The sequence below is a fragment of the Scyliorhinus canicula genome, chromosome 9, assembly GCF_902713615.1.
Source record: "Scyliorhinus canicula chromosome 9, sScyCan1.1, whole genome shotgun sequence".
Taxonomy (NCBI): Eukaryota; Metazoa; Chordata; class Chondrichthyes; order Carcharhiniformes; family Scyliorhinidae; genus Scyliorhinus; species Scyliorhinus canicula.
Window position 1 is genome coordinate 120,137,728 of NC_052154.1, and position 7,075 is coordinate 120,144,802.

Sequence of the window (7,075 nt, forward strand, 5' to 3'; positions counted from 1 at the left end):
GTTGGGGCGTCCTGGCGGGATGGAGTGGTGTGAACCACTCTGGCGTCGGGCCACTCCAAAAGTGCGGATTTCTCCACACCTTTAGGGGCCAAGCCCTAACCTTGAGTGGCTAGGCCCGTGCAGGAGTGGTTGGCGCCCCGCCGACTGGCGGGAAGGCCTTTGGTGCCATGCCAGCCAGGGCCGAAGGGACTTCGCCGGCTGGCGGAAGTCTGCGCATTCGCCGGAGCGTCAGCGGCTGCTGACGTCAGCCCGCGCATGCGCAGGGGAGGGGGTCACTTCCGTGTCCGCCATTGTGAAGACTATGGCAAATGTGGAAGGAAAAGAGTGCCCCCATGGCACAGGCCTGCCCGCCGACCGGTGAGCCCCGATCGTGGGCCAGGCAACCGTGGGGGCAACCCCCAGGGCCAGATCGCCCCGCACCCCCCAGGACCCCAGAGCCCACCCGCGCCGCCTGGTCCCGCCAGTAAGGTAGGTGGTTTGATTCCCGCCGGCTGGACCGGCATGACAGCAGCGGGACTTTGGCCCATCGCGGACCAGAGAATCGCCGGGGAGGGGCCCGCCGACAGGCGTGGCGCGATTCCCGCCCTCGCTGAATCTCTGGTGCCGGAGACTTCGGGAGACGGCGCGGGTGGGATTCACGCTGGCGCCCGGCGATTCTCCGCCCCTGGTCTTTAAAGCAGTATCAAGTGATCTCTCTTTCTAAAAGAACATCTCTGCAAAGCAAATATTCATATGTGCCATTAGTAGTTAAAGTGGATTGAGAGCAGAGATTTTTTTTCCCTTGTTGTTTAAATGGGAATTAAGATTGCAATTAAGGGGATCGTGCTCACTGTATTGAGTAATATTGTTTAAGGGGTAACTGCACGTTATTCTCTGGTGTGATGTTAAAGGTTTTAATACTGTGTTAGTAATAAAGTTTGTTTTAATATACCATCTCCCTATATCTTCATGAAATCACACCTGGAACGAGGTATCCCTTCCTCACAGGCTTACCAAATTAAAATAAAATATGGGGGCTTCTGTCCGTTATCCTAGCTACTGTTTGAGTCTGGTCTGGGATTAATAAAAGGGAGTTTCAGCTGATGGTTCTGCAGTTCTTCAGGGGGAGACAATGGCAAAATGGCAATGCCATTAGATGAGAAAACCAGAGGCCCTGGGATTCTGCTGACATTTCAATTCAATTGATAGACATCTGGACTGAAAAGTTACGGTGACCATTCTGGATGCCCCATATGAATGGAAATGTACCATTCTTACTTGATCTGGGCTTCCTGTGACTGTGGAGTGGTTGACTGTGACATAGCCTTACAAACCACCATGAAGCCCAAAAGGAATGAGACCCAGACAGGCCACCAGCATTGACCTGGGTACCAGAAATGACAATGGCAAACACAGCCCGATTGAGCCTGCCAAGCCCTCCTCACTAACATCTGGGAGCTTGTTGAAAAATTGGGAGAGGTGTCCCACAGATTAGTCAAGCAGAATCCTGAAATAGTCATATTCAGAGAATCATACCTCACAGATGATGTCCCAGGTACCACCATCACCATTCTTGGGTATGGACTGCCCCGCAGGCAGGACAGACTCATCAAAGGTGGCAGCACAGTGGCACATGATTAGGAGGGAGTTGCCTTGGGAGTCCTCAACATTGACTCCAGGACTCATGAAGCCTTATGGCAACCGGTCAAATATTGGAAAGGAAACCTCCTGCTGAGTACTACCCACTGTGCTCTCCCCACTCTGCTGATTAATCACCACGCCTCTATGTTGAACACCAATTGGAAGAAGCATTGAGGGTAGAAAGAGGACAGAATGCATCTTGGGTGGAGATCGTCAATGTCCATCACCAAGAGTGTCTCCGTAACACCGCTACTGGTTGAGCTGGAAGAGTCCTAAAGGTCATAGCTTCTAGAATGGGTTGGCAGCAGTCAGTGAGTGAGCCAACAAGAGGGGGAAACCTATTTGACCTCATCCTCAACAATCGACCAATTACAAATGCGTCCGTCTGTGACTGTATTAGTAGAAGTGACCACCATGTGATCCTTGTAAAGACAAAGACCCATCTTCTCATTGAAGATACTCTCCATTGTTTTTTGTGGCACGATCACTGTGTTATGTTCATTGCTACATTTTGAACAGATCTAGCAGCTCATAACTGGGTATCCATGAGGTGCTGTGGGCTATCAGTAGCAGCAGAATTATGGTCAACCAAAATCTGTAACCTGGCATTGTCGCTGCTGAAATTGTGCTACAATAGAATACAAGCTGAAAGTTGATAATTAAGCACAGCTGTCCCCATTTGGGGAAGAATTAGGAAATCACTGCACGAGTATATAAACCACTTCACTCTGGATTTTTTTTGGAAGGAACTAGGAGAGTTTGTTACTGTATTTTGCTGTCTTGGAAATAAACCTTTTTGCAAATAAATTTAGACTACCCAATTCAATCTTTCCCATTAAGGGGCAATTTAGCATGTTTAATCCACCTACCTTGCACATCTTTGGGTTCTGGGGGCAAAACCCACATAGACGCGGGGAGAATGTGCAAACTCCACACGGACAGTGACCCAGAGCCGGGATTGAACCTGGCACTGTAGAGACTGCAGTGCTAACCACTGCACCACCGTGCTGCCCTGAAATAAACCTGTTTTAAGGTACAGGCTAGTTTCAGACTTATTCTTTCACAACACACAATTTTGAATTAATATGATAGTAGAGGATGAACATTAAGATTTGGTGACTGGTTGCTGAATAAGAAGTTTTTTTGTCTCTATACCGAGTGGAAAAAAAAGCATACTGTTGCTGACCAACATTTTTTTAAGAGGGGGAAATGACCCTATCCCATAACAGCAATGAAAAAAATCAAGTCAGGTTGTGATAATGAGTCACTTCATTTCCCCAACGGAAGCAAGGTATGGCTTTGTCAAGAACACCTTCCAAATCCATGACTACTGTCATCTAGAAAGAAAAGGGCAGCAGAAACCATCAAGCCACACACCATCCTGACTTGGACAAAGGTGCTGGCGGCAAGGTTGGAGGGGTGTCTCTCGAAGCTGATCAGGCGGGAGATGGGATTCGTGAAGGGAAGGCAGTTGTTTTTGAATGTGAGAATGTTGTTAAATGTGATCCTGTCTCCGGCGGAGGGAAAGGAGATTAAGGTGGTGGTGGCACTGGATGAAGTGAAGGCATTTGATTGAGTAGAGTGTGGTTATTTGATGCCGGCATTGGAAAGATTTGGAATTGGGCCGAGGTTCACGGCGTGGGTACGGCTGTTGTACAAAGAGCCATTGGTGAGCGTTTGCACTAATACTATGAACTCAGAGAACTTTGCGCTGCACTGGGGTACGAGGCAGGGGCGTCCTATGTCCCGTCGCTGTTGTTTTCACTGGTTATGGAGACTATTGCCATCACGCTAAGGAGCTCGGGTTGTGGAAGGGGATAGTGAGGGGGTGCATAGAGTATCCTTGAATGCTGATGATCTGTTACTGTATATTTCAGAGCAAAATGTGTCGGTGGGGCATACAATGGGGCTGCTCGAAAGATTAGGGTCATTCGCGGGGTATAAATTGAATCTAGGCAAGAGAGAGTATTTCATGGTCTTCCAGCAGGAGGAGGGGGTGCTGCCATTTTGTCTGGTGGCAGCCCACTTTCAGTCCTTGGGGGTGCAGGCGTGGGATTGGCGTGGGCTCTGAGGCTATAATTTTACTAGTTTGGTGTGGAGTGTGAAGGCCAATTTGACAAGGTGGGACATCTCGCTTTGTCGTTGGTGGGCCAGATGCAGGCAGTTAAAATTAATATGTTACTGTCATTTTTGTTCCAATTCCAGTGCCTACCAGTCTTTCTACCAAAATCTTTCTTCAATGAGGTGGACAAATTGATCTCTCGTTTATTTGGGGGGGGGGGGGGGGGGGTTGGGGTGGCCAGGGTTAGGAGGGTGGCCTTGCAGAGAGGAAGACAGGCAGGAGGGGCTAGACCTCCCAAACTTACTGTCCTATTACTTGGCGGCGAATGTGGAGAAGGCGCATGGCTGGGTTAAGGTCGGGGGGGGGGGGGGGGGGGGGGCTGGAAATGGCGCCGATCCCGATGGCACCGGGTAAGTATTCGGGGAGTCTGGTTTAGGCAGCACTAAGGGGGGGCCAGGTCGGGGGGAATCATGGGTTTGAGCTGTGGAGGATGGATGCGAGGTTTTGGAGATGGCACACGAGGGGGATTAAGGAAATGAAAAACCTGTTTCTCGAGGGATGATTTGTGAACTTGAAGGAGCTGGGAGAGAAGTGCAGGTTAGTGCAGGGAGAAGGAACCTGGCCTCTGAGAAGCCATTTTTGGGGTGTCAGACCAGCTCGAGTTGCAGGTGAGTGCGGGGGCAGACGTTTTAGCCTTCATCTCACTGATCACTCGTAGGTAGGTCATGTTGGGGTGGAGGTCAGTTTCTCGCCCTGTGCCTTGGCGTGGTGGGTAGACCTACTGGAGTTTCTGACCCTGGAGAAGGTGTCGTTTGAGCTGAGAGGGGCGGAGGAGGGGTTCTACAATTTTGTGGTGTGTTTATTATGTACTTTCGGGAGTTGGTTGCTGCGAAGCGGGGGGGAGGTGCAAGGCGGGGGAGGGGGGGGTGGTTTGTTTTCATTTTGTACTATGATGCTTCTTCTATAATTTAGCTTTCATATTGTTGGGGTTGTTCTGTTGTTGTTTTCTTTCTTTTTTATGAAATTATGAAATTAATTTCTAAAATTATGAAAATATGGAAAATTAAAATATTTTTTAAAAAAGCCTTCCATGAGAGCTTTACTTAAATGCTTTTATTTCTTGGTTGAAATAGCGTTCTCCATTGCCTGAAGGAGGAATCAGAAATGCAATTGAGCCGACGGCGAAGGCCAGTTTCACACCAAATCACGATTCTCCAGTGCCTCAATGAGTTCCACTCCGCACACACAGTAAGCGCCGTTGGCATATCATTACCGGGCCTGATCCGGTATTTTCTGGAGCTTCTAGCCTGCCAGAGGTCCCCATGGGGCTGGGCAGCGACGGGGGCCATGGGTGCGGGGGCAGAGTCTGCAGTGCCAATCGGCAATGTAGCCTGGTGGACTTGGTTGGGCACAGGGTTACGCACCATGCTAACATTTCGACCTTTCACCCCCTGCAGACAATGGATATTGGAATCCAACCACCAATGATGGCCTTCCTCCTCGTCGCCACAACCCTGGGGGATGCACTATGAGCTGGAGTTGCTTCAGAAGGAGGAAGCTGCAGCAGCAAAGTGTACCCCAGAGGAACAGGTGTCAGGAGAATTAATGGTTACAGAGATTAAGCAGGAAAGTGGACGAAGTAAGTGTTAAATTAGCCATGATCTTATTAAATGGTGGAACAGGCTTGAAGGGCTGAATGGTTTACTCCTGTTCCTGTTTCTTACGATAATGCTGTTGATGCATATAGACTTAAGAGACATTTGATACAGTGCCACACAACAGACTAGTGAGACAAATTATAGCTCATGGATTAAAAGGGACAGCAGCAATATCGTTACAAAGCTGGCTGAGTAACAGGAAACTGGGTACAGGTCACTGGATATTTTTCGGCTGGAGGAAGGTTTGCAGTGGAGTTCCCCAGGGGTCGGCATTAGGATCCTTGCTTTATCTGATATATATTAAAGACCTAGAACTTCTTGTGCAAGGGACAGTATCAAAGTTTGTGGATGACATTGTATAAGGAGGGCATTGTAGAACTTCAGAAGGACATAGACAAGTTGGTGGAGTGGGCAGATTGGTGGCAGATGGAAGTTCAATGCAGAGAAGTGTGAGGTAATGCATTTCAATAGGAAATGCATGGGCAGACAATACAAAATAAGGGGTACAATTCTTAAGGGGGTGTAGAAGCAGAGGGACCTGAGTGTTTATGTGAATAGATCATTGAAGGTGGCAGGACAGGTGGAAATAACAGTTAATAAAGCAGACAGTATCCTGGGCCTTATTGATAGGGTTAGAGTACAAGAGCAAGGAGGTTAAACTGAACTTATACAAGATGCTAGTTAGATCGCAGCTGGAATATTTGTGTACAGTTCTGGGTGCCACACTACATGGAGGTGGTGAAGGCATTGGAGAGAGTGCAGAAAAGGTTTGGAAGATTGTTTCCAGGGAAGGAAAACTTCAGTTATGGGAATAGATTGTTAGCACAGGGCTGGCTTTGAAAGCAGACCAAGGCAGGCCAGCAGCATAGTTCAATTCCCATACCAGCCTCCCCGAACAGGCGCCGGAATGTGGTGACTGAGGCCTTTTCACAGTAACTTCATTTGAAGCCTACTTGTGACAATAAGCGATTTTCATTTTCAGATTCGAGAGGCTGTTCTCCTTGTAGAGAAGAAGGCTAAGAGGAGATTTGGTGGAAGTGTTCAAAATAATGAGGGGGCTGGACAGAGTACATAAAATGAAACTATTCCCACTCGTAAACGGATCAAGAATGAGAGGGTGACAGATTCAAAGTGATTTGCAGAAGAAGCAAATGTGATGTGAGAAAAAAGCTTTTCCACACAGTAAGTCATTTGGGTCTGGAATGCACTAGTGTGGTGGAGGTTTGTTTAGGCATGATATTCAAGAGAGATTGTTTCTATTCAAATAATTTGCAAGGGTACAGGGAAAAGGTGGGAACTCCAAGACATAATGCTCATTTGGAGAGGCAGTGCAGGCATGATGGGCCGAATGGCTTCCTTCTGCACCATAACAATTCTGTGAATCCCTTCACAAATCTCCCTCCAACAAATGGCCGCTACATTTAAGGGTGGTAGTTCAATCCTGTGCTTCGACCAGTGGGCACATCGTGTGCCTTCAAATAAATTGATAAACTTACTTAAAACTGACTTAAAAATGGGCGGGATTCTCCGACCCTTCGATGGGCCGAAGTCGCGCCGCTGACAGGCCTCTCCCGCCGGCGTGGTTTAAACCACCTACCTGACTGGCGGAATTGGCAGTGTGGGCGGGCTCCGGGGTCCTATGGGGGGGGCTCGGGGCGATCTGAACCCGGGGGGTGCCCCCATGGTGGCCTGGCCCGCGATCGGGGCCCACCGATCGGTGGGCGGGCCTGTGCCG